Consider the following 16,152-nt stretch of genomic DNA (forward strand, 5'->3'; position numbering starts at 1 on the left):
GGGAGGGGGAGCACTCTAAGACAATGACTCAAAACATTCATTTTGCATGTGCAGATACAGCTGCAGCCCATCCACATGTTAAAGTATGGAAGGCCTTCACAGAGATCTATAAGAAATGCCACAGGCTTTGATTTCTGGCCGAGGTCTGTTGCAGAAATAGTGCATTTCATCGGCTTGCATTAACAACTGTGGTAATGAGAATGGAGTTATTGACATTTCCATTTCATGGTGTGAACACTCCATCATAATGAGGGGGGGGTATGGTTGTTAACTGCTATGTTGTTAGGACAGGAAAATCAAACTTATTGTTCATCATTTGTCCCATGTGAAAAATGCCCTCATTTAAATGTCCTGAGATTGCTCCCTATTAAGTCCAAGGATCAGACTGGTCCACAAATTTGCTTTTGGTTAGTATGATAATGAGACTTCAACTACACACCAAATAATTATATTTATTTAAATTTATGATTGTGCATTAGAGAGCTCAGTAGTATTCAGGAGGTCTTGAAGCCATAACTTATAGCCTCAGCCTCACCTTCTTCTATACATTTTACTTTTAGAAACTGCTGTTTAAATGCAGATGGCTATATAAATTTCCACTCTTGACCTGAAATATATCCAGCAATGTATGCCACAATTAATTGGCACTTCAGACCTCCTCTTTTCCCCTCAGGGATTATCTGTTTTGCAGCCTATGCGATAAAATGATAGGCTCCTCTCTGTTAATATACATTCTCTCTGCAACTCTCAAAGACTAGCATCTAGCAGCAATGGTGGAAATTTAATCTTGATCTTCTATCACAGCTTGTTTAAAAATTACATCCAATAGCCAGCCAGTGTGTGAAGGCCACTCTCCCTGAGTTCAGAGTTTCTCAGTCACTTTCTTTCTTTTTTATTATTAAAGGCCAAGCTCAGAATCCCTATGTTCATCACTGCTGAGTGTTGACAAGCCGCAAACACTGCCACTGACAGTAGTTAAAAATGCAGCTGGGTTAATGCTGACATATTGCTATCTTTTGAGGGCCAGTTGATGTGTGTTCATTTATAGTCTAATTGCATGTCCACTTTAAGAAAATCAGCTCCCAGTCTTGAATGGATAAAAATACAATTACCAAATGATATGTGTAATCATTCAGTGCTGTTAGTCCCCAAAGGTGATACTTCAGTGACATTGAGAAAATTAGATCTATTCTTTACAATTATATGGCTACACTTTCACTCTAATGCCATTCTAATTGGAAAGGAGCATTGAAATGTGAAGCTGTGTGCGTTTCACTCTCTAATTATCACTGAACAACTCATTCTTAGGATAGGTTTCTGGAAAAGACAGTTGCCACAATGCTTTGATAATCCCAGCTATTCATTGCTGCTTTCATGTCAGGTAAAACTTGTTTTCCTTCAGTAAAATTTAGATTGCCACTGAGAGCTTACTAGAAATAAAGATTTGGGTGAATGCCTGTAATTTTTATAGTCCATTCATGTTTCTGAAAAGAAAATTTCTATATGGATATACTCCCCCCAATTTTTACTTCCAAATGGACCTTCAAAATGTGAATATTTGCCCCCCTATTTTACAGGGTGGTTGGGAGGCTCAAATTTCATAATAAAAGTACAAGTTATTTTGTAAGCTTTTAAGATATATACAAACATGAGCTATTTCTCTTATAATTGCTGCTGCTGTTATTATTATTATTATTAATCATCTGTCAATATATGTCAGGACCTGATTTAGTCAGTTGTTTTGGGGCCACTGCCTATAGAAATTATGAAGTCAAATTAATATCTCTGGCCTTAACTCAGTTAGATCCCTACTGTACAAGTCAGCGGTGTCTGGGTATCTGTGTATTTATTAAGGACCCTCCTCCATTCCCTATTCTCAGAACCATAGATTTATAGAACAAACAGTGCAGCTAAAGTGACATTATATCCCACCAACTATGCTATTATTAGACTATAAACTCTAAGAAGGCAAGAACTGTCTCTTCATAGAAGGCATTGAATAGTTATATACTGTCTGAAGAAGTAAATGAATACTTCTATTTTATATTTCTTCATTCTTTATAAGCATATATTCCTTGATGTTATTGAGCATAATTACAATAACTGCTTTAAAATCCTTGTCTATGAATTCCAACATATGAGTTATTAGTTATCATAGTTTCCACTGATTGTCTTTTCCCTTGAGAATAGATCAAATTTTCCAGATTTTTGAATTTTGGATTGTATTCTGGATATTATGAGTGCTGTTATAGAGACTCTAGACTATGTTATGTTCTTGCAAAGATTACTGATGTTTTATTGTCTTAGTGGGTAATTTGACTTGTCTCAAACTGAAAACTCTCTTTTGGACAGCAACTCAGTTATTTATTGGTAGCTAGGCTGCTTGCCCTATGCCTGTGTGGTGCAGGGGTCAGTTAGGGATTTATACAGACTGTATATACAGAACATGTTGCTTACCTTCTCTGGCTCTTCTTCTGGGATTTTCCCCCACCCTTTCTAGTGGCTGTCATTGGTTCTTCATTCCAGAAAGATTGCAGTTTTTTATAGGAGTTTTAGCTGCCCCAAGTATGCTGACTGCATTCTGACCTTGAGCTAAAATCAGTAAAAAAAAAAAAGTGGGGAACTCATGCCATGTCATTTTCTTTATCCAACTGTCAACATCTCTTCAGAATCTGCCTAAATTTTGTTCACTCCTCAGGGTCTTGTATTTTCCACAATTTATAGTTTTTATCTGTTGGAGGATTTCTTTTATATTCTACATGATGAAAATTAGGTTCAGAGAGCTAGTAAGACTTATCTATTAAAACCATAGAGCTGGTTTTAATTCTCTAGTCATGGCCATATAAACAGAGCCATGCCCATATTGTCTTTCTTGATTCTAATCCAGGACTTTTTTTTGTCCCAGATTACTGTCCTCTCAGTCAATGTAGCACACCATCAGTTTAGGTCAACACTCAAATAAAGTTTAAAGATGTCCCAATGAGGTGCAGTTGCATTAAATATACTTCCCTTTGTTACTGAAGCTTAATTCAGAGTTTGTTCAGTAAATGCAACGCTCAACCAGCAATTAGTATGAAGAGATGGTGATATTAGATGATAAATCCAAAGGACAAACAACAGCAAGAACAAAACAAGCTTACATCCACCTTCTAATTTTTTTAAAAAAATGTACTGGCCTATGAAATCATTGTATGTCATCATAGTGAGTAATTTTACAGGCTTAAATTTCCTCTTTATAAATTGAAATTGTTGTATTAAACCATCTCTCTGGGCTGTTGTAGCCCAATGATCTTATTCAGTTATTTTCACAAAGACACTGATTACTATTTAGATTGTCAATAACCATTCAGATTGCAGGTCAGGAAACTTAAGGGAAAAAGAGACAACAAAAGTGAAAGTTTGTGAACCCTTTGAAAGGTGTACTGAGCTATTAGGATGATCAACAAATAATCTGCTTCTTAATTTTCCTGTTTTCAAAATGCCTTGGGGCTACTGGAGGTATATTCTGTGCTTAGAATTCTAGTTATCTTATTCTCAAAACAACCTTTGAAGTAGAGGGTACTGTCATCTCCATTTTTCAGATGAAAAACTTAAACTCAAAGAGGATTTGTAATTTGTCCAACACCATTTGTCTAGTCAGGATCAAAGCCAGGAAACAAATCTCAATTTGTCTGCTTCTAAGCCCATATACCCATTTTCCAATTGTTTACAAGGCCTCTCAGAAAGCTACAACCAAAAATGTCCCCAAAAGGAAAGTAACAACAACAGGGAATAATTTCTATAAATCTAGAAAAAGAGGAGTTAAATGGGCCAATGAGCATTTATCAGACTTTTTTAAGGCCCCAATATCACTCAATTTTATTCAATCTTTTTTGCACTAATTCTTTGCAGTCCAACTCTGAGACTCCAAATTATATGTCAAGTCTTCTACATCACAGGAAAATTCATTAAAAAAAATGTGTCCTTGCTTTGCAGCTTTTAGTCTTCATCCTATAATGTTGAGTCTTGGAGTCTATTTCCCAGAATGTTCTAATCTCAGCTATGGCATATATTTCCATCACTCCTTAGGAACTGATGCCAGACTCTGCCCCTTTCATCTTAACTTGAGCTCCAACTCACAGTTATCCTTCTGATGGCATGCACTTCCAACCACTGGAGAAAACACCCCAGCCTGACCCAGGCCTATCCAGACCAGTCCCTGAGACTATACCTGCAGTGTCATGTCCACGGTGCCAGACTAATCTTCCTTAAACATCAATCTTATCTTGACCTCTAGGCCTGTCTCCTCATTTGTAGAACAAGATGTTTGAACTAGATGATCTCTAAGATCACTTCTTGCTCTAAAACGATATAAATTCTTCTCATGTACAAGTACGCATATTATTCTAGTATTCTCCAGAGAGTGAAGTGAGACACAAAACTATGTTCTTTTAGCATGCTTTCTTTGCAGAAAAGTTTTACAGAAATAAAACACTTTTCATTCAAGTTGTCAGTTATTAAAATCTGTTACAATACAATTTGAATGCAGACTATTTAATCACAGAAGTACTTTTAAGTGACCTTGTCATCCCCACTCCATTTGATTTGTTATAATTTACATCCTTTGTACTAAAAAAGAGAAGTATTTTTTTCTCTGAAGATGTTTCCTGAGCTTAGAGAACCCATGGGAAATGTAGAATTCCTTGTGAAATGCAAACACTGTTTCCTTTACCAGTGTTGCATTTTGTTTCAACTTCAAGGTTACCGAAGTGACAGAATGTCCCCCAAATCTTGCTGTCATTATGAAAGTGGCATTTTATTTCAAGGAGTAATAGCTAAAATAATTTCACAAGGATAATGTGAATCTGATTTCAAGGTTTTATAGAAGCTGTCCATCTTTTCTTGGGTGTTAGGTTACCCACATTGTCAGCTATCTTCAGCTGAGGATGTTTTCCTGGGAGTGTGCATTGTTGGATAGGCTTAAACTTCTTCAACCTAGCACAGAGGATGTTTACCATGAGCTGATTTAGACATCTCAAGCAGCAATTTTTAAAATAATTTTATACTAGTGTTAGTGTTCTTCTTTGAATTAGATTATTATGTATGATTCAGTGATAGCATGGACCAACCATCAACTAGTCAATCTTATTAATGGTCCTATGTCTACATAGTTGACAAATCCAGCCCTAGTACATACATACATATATAACATTAGTAATATAAAGAATCACTTTCAATCACTTGATATAAGCCATTCTCCAAATAAATTCACTGAGGGTCTCACATAGAATTCAATTAGTGAACTTAGTTTTTAAGTATCATCATCTGTACCCTCTGGATTATGCATCACAAAGTAAATTTTAGAGACCTGTGATACCAGTACTCAAGATATAACTTATGAAATAATACATACCTATATAAACTAGTTTGAAGAATTGCAAATAATTAAGTCAGGTGGTTTTTTTTTCTTCATTGTTTTTCCCTTCTAAAACTACTAGATGCTGTTTAGATATTTGGCTAAATGCAATACTCAGCTTTATTTCATTAGTTTGCTTACTTTTGTTAAGTTACTTTTTCCTCCATCCTATTTCCTCATCTCACCCTTGTCCCCTCACCTCTCAGTGCCCTCTGTCCACCTCTTAGCCTACTGTAATCCTATTTGATTGAGCTAAAATCCCATCTTTTTTGTTTTTTTGAAGCTTCCCTGGCCAAAAGGCAGATCCCACCTATGAACTCTGTCTTCCCTGGTAGTTTGGCTATTTTGTCATGTTTTGATATTTTCTCTGTCTAATTAGACTATAAAGTACTTCAGGACAGTACCTCATACTGTAGGAAGGGGGTAGGAAGGGTGCCTCTTCCTACCCCCCCGCATTGGCACAAAGCACAATGCTTGTGTTTCTGAGAAGTACCTAGAAAAATTAATGTGTGGAGAAGTTAGAGATTGAGAGTTGGAGGGAGGGGTGGGTTATCATAAGCTTTCTTAATGCAACACGTCGACCAATAATATCAAGGCATCAACCAATCACATCAAGTGCTGAACTACAGGGTTTCAAAAAAAAAAAAAAAAAAAGGACCAGCACCACTGGACACACATGCAGACACACACACACACACATACACACACACACACACGAGTTCCCACCAGCCACAGATCCCGCCTGCCACCTCTCCTGGAGCACCCTAGCCCCATCCTATGAGCACCCTCCATTCCTCCCACTGACCTCCCTAAACACCCCTCCCACCCCCTCGCTGATAGGCTTCAGCTCCCTGCACGACCCCTGTGCACGTGCTGGTGTGGTAGGGCTGAAGATGCCCTGTTACTGTCTCTGTGGGGACACAGTCAACACGGCCTCAAGAATAGAGGCTAATGGGGAAGCCCTGAAGATCCACTTGTCTTCTGAGACCAAGGCTATTCCAGAGGAGTTTGGTGGTTTCGAGCTGGAGCTTCGAGGGGATGTAGAAATGAAGGGCAAAGGCCCAGTTCGGGCCTACTGGCTCCTGGGGGAGCCAGGGAGTAGCACCTGAGGCTGACCTGTCTCCCCTCCTGGCCTTCCACACCTCCCTTCCCTGGGCCAGAGGTGACAGAGAGGCGCCAGGCCTCAGCCTCGCCCACAGCAGCCCCACCATTGCCAAAGAAGTGGTTTGAACAGCTCAGATGTGCTGACCGCAGTGGAGGTACCAGATATTACCTCTGAAAGAGGCCTGGTATGGGGAAGAACTTGGAGCTCACAGGATCGGACCAAAACTCACAGTCATGCCCAGTGACACACACACATAGGCACATGCACTCACTTTCCACCCTGACTCAGGCCGGGCCAGGCTGGGATGTGGATTCCTAGATCCTCCTGCCCCTCCCTGTGCCCTCTTCCCTCAACCTTGTTACAGTGTGACTTTTATGAGGAGGGGGGAAGAGCCCCCTGAGGGGGAATAGGAAAAGGGACTATAGGTGAATCTAGGGGACGGGGGAGTCCACATCTAGGCCTAGACCGCATAAGCCACATACACACCCCTGTCCCCCAACACCCAACATTGGATACAGTGCACAGGGGAGAAAGGGGAGGCATGGAGGACTGTGGGCCTGTATGCTTTGCTTCTCCTGTGAGTGGAGACCATTAAAATCTTCATCCAAAGAAAAAAAAGAAAAGACATGTAATTTAGCCACTGAAGAAAGGAAAACTTCAAGACTCAAATGAGAATATTCCCACTATTCAGATTAAATCTTCTAGAAGTCCCCTTACTTTTCCCAGACTCATTCACCTGACCCTCAGTGATCCATTTTCCTGAAGCTGTGACTTCAGAAGTGGGGTCTTACTTCACATTGGTTTATTTAATCTAAGGTGCATACATATCAAGCAGAGGTCAATTGGGCTGAGAAACGATCTTGCTTATATTAGAAATTAAATATTGCTATGGTCAAGTTTTATAGATTAGTTCATGGTTAGTTTTGCTTATTTTACTCTGGTGCACATTTCTAACTTTATTTTAAAAGTCTAGATTGTTTTTTCTTATTTCTTATTTTTTTTTCTTATTTCACAAGATGTGATAATCTCAAATAAGGTTTAAAGAAATTTCCCCCTGCTACAGTGGAGGATTACTGGACTGAATGTCAATATTATGACATAGTGTGAGTGTGTTTCGTGTTTGGTAATTGCAATCATTGTTGCTTTTGTTGTAGTCATCCATTTACCATGCTTGGTGTCAGTTTATTTATCTCTTGTAAAAATAAAATACAGTGTGTGTGTGTGTGTGTGGAAAAAAAAAAGAATTTTCCCAAAGACCCTAGTATTTGGATGTATTCAGTAGTATGTACTCATTGATTGATTTATACTATTCTGCATGTTATTTGTTATATTTGCTTTCGGTAACCTCAGTATTAGACACTTGTAACAAAAATAGAATGAGTTCCTGACTTAAAGGATTTTGTAGTCTAAAAAAGAGAAATATGAGCAAATAAGTCATAGCAATTCAAATTGCTGTAGTCTATAAAAAGACAAAACAATTTTTTATTGAAAGGTTTGTCAAGGAATGTTTGAATAAAAGTTTTGAAAATATTAAGTATATCATTTTAGAAGTTTTGACAAATATATATCCCCTTATAACTATCACTACAACCAAGATGACACATCCATATGCCCCAAAGTTTCCGCTTTGTGAGTCCTTCCTCCCACCCTTCCAAACCCCACCCTACCCCCACAAGCAACCAATGATCTGATTTCTACCACTATGGGATATTTTCCATTTTCCAAAATTTTATATAAATAGAGTTATGCAGTATGTATATTCACATCTTCCACTCAGCATAATTATTTTGGGATTCAGCCATGTTGTAGCATATGTTCGTTTTTTTATTGATAAGTAATATGTCATTATATGGGTATATCTCAATTTTATTATCCTCTTATTGATGGACTTCTGGGTTATTTCCTGTTTGGGGCTATTACAAACAAAGCTATGAACAGTTATGAACAAGTCTGTGTATAAGAATACCATTTCATTTCTCTTAGGTAAATAGCTAGAAATAGAATGGCTAGGTAATATGGATCACTTTTTTAAAAACTGCCAACTCTTTTCCAAAATGTTTGAAACCATTTTACAATCCAAGTGTATGAGACTTCTAGTTGCTCTAGTTGGTCAGTGTTTCTAATTTTAGTCATTCTAGTAGCAGTACACTGGTATCTCCTTGTAGTTTTAATTTGCCTTTGAATAATAATGTTGGCAGCAACTTTCCATGTGCTTATTTGCCAACTGTATATCTTATTTGGTGAAGTGTCTGAGCAACTGTCTTGCCCATTTTAAAATCGTCTTCTTGATTGCCTTCTTATCAAGTTGTAAGAGTTCTTCATATATTCTAGATACAGATCCTTGGTTGGATACATGTTTTGCAAAAATATACTTTCCCAGTCTGTGGCCTGTTTTTCATTTTCTTGTCCATGCTATTTGAAGAACAAAAGTTCTTAATTTTTATAAAGTCTGTTTATTGACATTTTCCATTTATAGTGAAGGTTGTATAATACTTAAGAAATCTTAGACAAGAAAATAGGTAACTAAGATTTTTTTTCAAAACTTTTAAAGTTTTAGCTCTTATATTTAGGTCTGTGATCAATTTCAAGTTAATTATTGTATATGGTCCTATAAAGAACATTTTTGCCTATGTTCAAGCACAATTTATTATAAGGATCATCCTGTTCTCACTGAATTGCTTTGGTAAATTTGTCAAAAATGAATTGAACATATATGTGTGTGTCTTTATCTGAACACTCGATTCCAATGAACCATCTTCTATCTTTACACTAGTACCATAATGTTTTGATCACTGTTTATTTATTTATTTATTTATTTATTTATTTTAAAATTAATTTTTATCCAAGTATAGCTGCTTTACAGTGTTGTGTTAGTTTCTACTTTACAGCAAAATGAATCAGCTATACATATACATGTATCCCCTCTTTTTTGGACTTCCTCCCCATTTAGGTCATCATGGTGCATTAAGTAGAGTTCCCTGTGCTATACAGTATGTTCTCATTAGTTATCTATTTTATACATAGTATCAATAGTGTATATGTGTAAATCCCAATCTCCCAGTTCCTCCCACCCCCATTTCCCTCTTGGTATCCATACATTTATTCTCTACATCTGTGTGTCTATTTCTGCTTTGCAAATAAGATCATCTATACCATTTTTCTAGATTCCATATATATGTGTTAATATGCGATATTTGTTTTCCTTTTTCTGACTTCACTCTGTATGACACTCTCTAGCTCCATCCACGTCTCTACAAATAACCCAATTTTGTTCCTTTTTCTGGCTGAGTAATATTCTATTGTTTATAGGTATTAAAATAAGTCTTGAAATAAGTTGTATAAGACCCCAAATTTGTTCTTCTCTTTTAAAATTATTTTGGCAATTCTAAGCCCATTTCATTTTGATATAAAGTTTAGAAAATTGCTTGGCAATTTCTACAAAAAAATCCTGAGTGAATTTTGTTTAGAGTTACATTGAATAGGTAGATCAATTTAGAGAATATTGTTATCTCAACAATACTGAAGATTCCTATCCATGAATAAAGCATATCTCTCCACTTATTTAGGTCTTCTTTAATTTTTCCCAGCAATGTTTGATAGTTTTCAGTAGATAGGTCTTGTGCATAATTTGAAAAATTTATCCCTAAATACTTCATATCTTATATACTATTTTAAACAGTGTTGTATTTTTTATTTCAATTTCCAATTTCTCATTACCAGTATACAGAAACACATTAATTTCTCTATATTAATCTTGTATCCTGAAAGCATGCTAAAATCATTTATTAGTTTTAGTAACATATTTATAGATTCCCTAGGATTTTCTACATGTATGATCAGGTAGTCTATGAATAAAGATAAATTTACATCTTTTGTTCCAATCTAGATGTCTTCATTTCTTTTCTTGTCTTGTTGAACTATCTAGAAGCTTGAGAACAGGGTTGAACAGAAATGGTGAGAGCAGACATCATTGCCTTATTCCTAATCTTATGAAAAAATCATTTTGTCTTTCACCATTAAGTATGATTTTAGAAGTAGGATTTTCCTTGATGCTCTTTATCAGGTTGAGAAAATTCATTTCTCTTTCTAATTTCTTAAGAGCTTTCACAAGAGAGCGTTTTGGATTTTGTCAAAGTGTTTTTCTATATCTTATTTAAATAATGGTACATTTTTCTTTTTAGTCTGTTAATATGGTAAATTACATTGATTTATTTTTACTAATCTTTATTTTTAGAACAGTTTTAGAATTACAGAAAAAATTGAAAAGATAGTAGAGTTCCCAATATGCCCTATATCCAGTTTCTGAGGTTATTAATAACATATTATTAGTATGATATATTCCTTAAAATTAATAAACTAACACGGTTATGCTATTATAAACTAAAGTCCATAGTTTAGTTAGATTTACTTAATTTTACCTAGTGTCCTTTTTCTGTTCCAGGATTCCATCCAGCTTATCATATTACATGCACTTGTCATGTCTCTTTAGGCTTCTCCTGGTTGTGGTGGTTTCTTGGACTTTCTTTGTGTTGATGACCTCGATAGTTTTGAGGAGTACTGGTCAGGTGTTTTGTAAGAGTCTCCCTATTGGAATAAAATGATGTTTTCTCCTGTGACAAGATTGAATTTATGGGTTACAGAGAGGAAGAACACAGTGGTAAAGTACCATTTATATCACATTTTTTCATCATTTTTAATCAAATCAAAGGTATGTAATATCAACATAATTTATTACTGTTGATGTTAACCTTTTTTTCCACTAATAAACCTTTTTTTAATTGAGATGTAATTGACATGTAACATTGTATTAGTTTCAGGCATATAACATAATGATTTGATATTTGTATATATTGCTAAATGATTACCACAATAAGTCTGGTTAATATTATCACCACATACAACTTTTCTTTTTTCCTGGTGGTAAGAAATTTTAAGATCTACTCTGTTAACAGCTTTCAAATATAAAATCCAATATCATCAACTATAGTCAACATGCTGTACATTATATTCCTATTACTTATTCATTTAAAGTTTTACCTTTTGACCCACTTCATCGATTTTGCCCACCGCCACCCTGATGTTAACCTTGATCACCTAGATGAGAAAATATTTACTAGGTTTCTCCACTGTAAAGTTACTCCTATTTCCCCTTTTTCTTATTGTACTCCTTGGAAATAAGTCACTATGCACAGCCCACACTTAAGGAGTGGGGAGTTATTCCATATCTTCTTGAGGGAAAAATATTTACATAAAATTATTTGGCATGCTTCTGCACATGTCTTTTCTTCTCCATTTAGTTATTTATGCAATCATTACTTTTATCAATATTGACTCATGGATATTTATTTTATACTTTGGGTTATACTCTAATGTTATTTTATTTTCTTGCTCAAATTATTATGACTTTGGCCACTGAGGACATTTATAGTTGGCTCCTGTCTCCTTTGACATTCTCCCATCTTTGTATTTTTGTTTTGTTTTTGTCCTTCTTTACTTCCTGGCACTGCAAGATACTGTAGGCTCTTCTTCTATATTTCCTGCCTAAGTCCTAGAATAAACTATTTCTCCAAGGATCCCTGGTTCTTTTTATTGGAAACTGGTATTAGAAAGCAAGATCTGAATGTTAGGTGTGCATGTTGCATCTGTTCTTTTTTTTTAATTTAATTTTTTTAAACAGCAGGTTCTTATTAGTCATCCATTTTATACACATCAGTGTATACATGTCAATTCCAATCTCCCAATTCATCACACCCGCACCCCCACCCCCCGCAGCTTTCCCTGATTTGTGTCCATTCATTTGTTCTCTACATCTATATCTCAACTTCTGCCCTGCAAACTGGTTCATCTGTACCATTTTTCTAGGTTTCACATACATACGTTAATATATGATATTTGTTTTTCTCTTTCTGACTTACTTCACTCTGTATGACAGTCTCTAGATCCATCCACGTCTCTACAAATCACCCAATTTCATTCCTTTTTATGGCCGAGTAATATTGCATTGTATATATGTACCACATCTTCTTTGTCCATTCGTCTATCAATAGGCATTTAGGTTGCTTCCATGACCTGGCTATTGTAAATAGTGCTGCAGTGAACATTGGGGTGCATGTGTCTTTTTGAATTATGGTTTTCCCAGGGTATATGACCAGTAGTGGGATTGCTAGGTCATATGGTAATTCTATTTTTAGTTTTTTAAGGAACTTCTGTTCTCCATACTGTTCTCCATACTGGCTGTATCAATTTATTCCCACCAGCAGTGCAAGAGGGTTCCCTTTTCTCCACACTCTCTCCAGCATTTGTTGTTTGTAGATTTTCTGATGATGCTCATTCTAACTGGTGTGAGGTGATACCTCACTGTAGTTTTGATTTGCATTTCTCTAATAATTAGTGATGTTGAGCAGATTTTCATGTGCTTCTTGGCCATCTGTATTTCTTCATTGGAGAAATGTCTATTTAGGTCTTCTGCCCAGTTTTGGATTGGGTTGTTTGTTTTTTTAATATTGAGTTGCATGAGCTACTTATATATTTTGGAGATTAATCCTTTATCCATTGATTCATTTGCAAATATTTTCTCCCACTCTGAGGGTTGTTTTTCATCTTGTTTGTAGTTTCCTTTGCTTTGCAAAAGCTTTTAAGTTTCATTTGATCCCATTTGTTTATATTTGTTTTTATTTTTATTACTCTGGGAAGTGGATCCAAAAAGATCTTGCTGTGATTTATGTCAAAGAGTATTCTTCCTATGTTTTCCTCTAAGAGTTTTATAGTGTCCAGTCTTACAATTAGGTTTCTAATCCATTTTGAGTTTATCTTTGTGTATGGTGTTAGGGAGTGTTCTAATTTCATTCTTTTACATGTAGCTGTCCAGTTTTCCCAGCACCACTTATTGAAGAGGCTTTTTCTCCATTGTATGTTCTTGCCTCCTTTATCATAAATTAGGTGACCATATGTGTGTGGGTTTATCTCTGGCCTTTCTATCCTGTTCCATTGATCTACATTTCTGTTTTTGTGCCAGTACCATACTGTCTTGATTACTGTAGCTTTGTAGTATAGTTTGAAGTTGGGGAGCCTGATTCCTCCAGCTCCATTTTTCTTTCTCAAGATTGTTTTGGCTATTTGGCATCTTTTGTGTTTCCATACAAATTGTGAAATTTTTTGTTCTAGTTCTGTGAAAAATGCCAGTGGTAGTTTCATAGGGATTGCATTTAATCTGTAGATTGCATTGGGTAGTACAGTCATTTTCACAATGTTGATTCTTCCAATCCAAGAACACGGTATATCTCTCCATCTGTTTGTATCATCTTTAATTTCCTTCATCAGTGTTTTATAGTTTACTGCATACAGGTCTTTTGTCTCCTTAGGTATGTTTATTCCTAGGTATTTTATTCTTTTTGTTGCAGTGGTAAATGGGAGTGTTTCCTTAATTTTTCTTTCAGATTTTTCATTGTTAGTGTATAAGAATGCAAGAGTTTTCTATGCGTTAATTTTGTATCCTGCAACCTTACCAAATTCATTGATTAGTTCTAGTAGTTTTCTGGTGGCATCTTTAGGATTTTTTATGTATAGTATCATGTCATCTGCAAACAGTGACAATTTTACTTCTTCTTTTCCAATTTGTATTCCTTTTATTTCTCTTTCTTCTCTGATTGCCGTGGCTAGGACTTCCAAAACTATGTTGAATAATAGTGGTGAGAGTTGACATCCTTGCCTTATTCCTGATCTTAGAGGAAATGCTTTCCATTTTTCACCATTGAGAATGATATTTGCTGTGGGTTTATCATATATGGACTTCATTATGTTGTGGTAGGTTCCCTCTATACCTACTTTCTGGAAGGTTTTTATCATAAATCGTTGTTGAATTTTGTCAAAAGCTTTTTCTGCATCTATTGGGATGATCATATGGTTTTTATCCTTCAATTTGTTAATGCAGTGTATCACATTGATTGATTTGCATCTATTGAAGAATCCTTGCATCCCTGGGATAAATCCCACTTGATCATGGTGTATGATCCTTTTCATGTGTTTTTGGATTCTGTTTGCTAGTATTCTTTACAGGATTTTTGCATCTATGTTCATCAGTGATATTGGTCTGTAATTTTCATTTTTTTGTGAGATCTTTGTCTAGTTTTGCTATCAGCGTGATGATCGCCTTGTAGAATGAATTTGGGAGTATTCATCCTCTTCGATTTTTTGGAAGAGTTTGAGAAGGATGAGTGTTAGCGCTTCTCTAAATGTTTTATAGAATTTCCCAGTGAAGCCATCTGGTCCTGGACTTTTGCTGTTGGAAGACTTTTAACTACAGTTTCAACTTCATTACTTGTGATAGGTCTGTTATATTTTCTAACTGTTCCTGGTTCAGTCTTGGAAAATTTTACCTTTCCAAGAATTAGTCCGTTTCTTCCTGGTTGTCCATTTTATTGGCATATAGTTGTTTGTAGTAGTCTCTTATAATCCTTTGTATTTCTGCAGTGTCAGTTGTGATTTCTCCTTTTGCATTTCTAATTTTATTGATTTGCGTCCTCTACCTTTTTCTTTTTTTATTTTTTTATGCATCAGGTTTTTATTAGTTATATATTTTATACATACTAGTGTATATATGTGTCAGTCTCAGTCTTCCAGTTCATCCCACCCCCCGCCCTCACTTTCCCCTCTTGGGTCCGTATGTTTGTTCTCTACATCAGTGTCTCTATTTCTGCCTTGAAAACTGGTTTGTTCATCTGTAACATTCTATTCCACATATAGGCGTTAATTTACTGTATTTGTTTTTCTTTTTCTGTCTTACCTCACTCTGTATAACAGTCTCTAGGTCCACCCACTTTTCTACAAATGACAAATTTTCATTCGTTTTTATGGCTGAGTAATATTCCATTGTGTATATGTACCACAACTTCTTTATCCATTCATCTGTTGATGGGCATTTAGGTTGCTTCCATGACCTGGCTATTGTAAATAGTGCTGCAGTGAACTTTGGGGTGTCCTTTTGAATTATGGTTTTCTCTGGGTATATGCCCAGTAGTGGGATTGCTGGGTCATATGGTAATTCTATTTTTAGTTTTTTAAGGAACCTCCATACTGTTCTCCATAGTGGCTGTATCAATTTACATTCCCACCAACAGTGCTAGAGTGTTCCCTTTTCTCCATATCCTCTCCAGCATTTGTTGTTTGTAGATTTTCTGATGATGCCCATTGTAACCAGTGAAGGTGACACCTCATTGTAATTTGGATTTGCACTTCTCTAATAATTAGTGATTTGAGCAGCTTTTCATGTGCCTCTTGGCCATCTGTATGTCTTCTTTGGAGAGCTGTCTATTTAGGTCTTCTGCCCATTTTTTGATTGGGTTGTTTGTTTTCTTAATATTGAGCTCCATGAGCTGTTTATATATTTTGGAGCTTAATCCTTTGTCCACTGATCCATTTGCAAGTATTTTCTCCCATTCTGAGGGTTGTCTTTTCATCTTGTTTATGGTTACCTTTGCTGTGCAACAGCTTTTAAGTTTCATTAGGACCCATTTGTTTATTTTTGTTTTTATTTCCATTACTCTAGGAGGTGGGTCAAAAGATCTTGCTGTGGCTTATGGCCAAGAGTGTTCTTCCTATATTTTCCTGTAAGAGTTATATACTGTCTGGTCTTACATTTAGGTATTTAATCAAT

This window comes from Hyperoodon ampullatus, assembly GCF_949752795.1.
Source record: "Hyperoodon ampullatus genome assembly, chromosome: 3".
NCBI lineage: Eukaryota > Metazoa > Chordata > Mammalia > Artiodactyla > Ziphiidae > Hyperoodon > Hyperoodon ampullatus.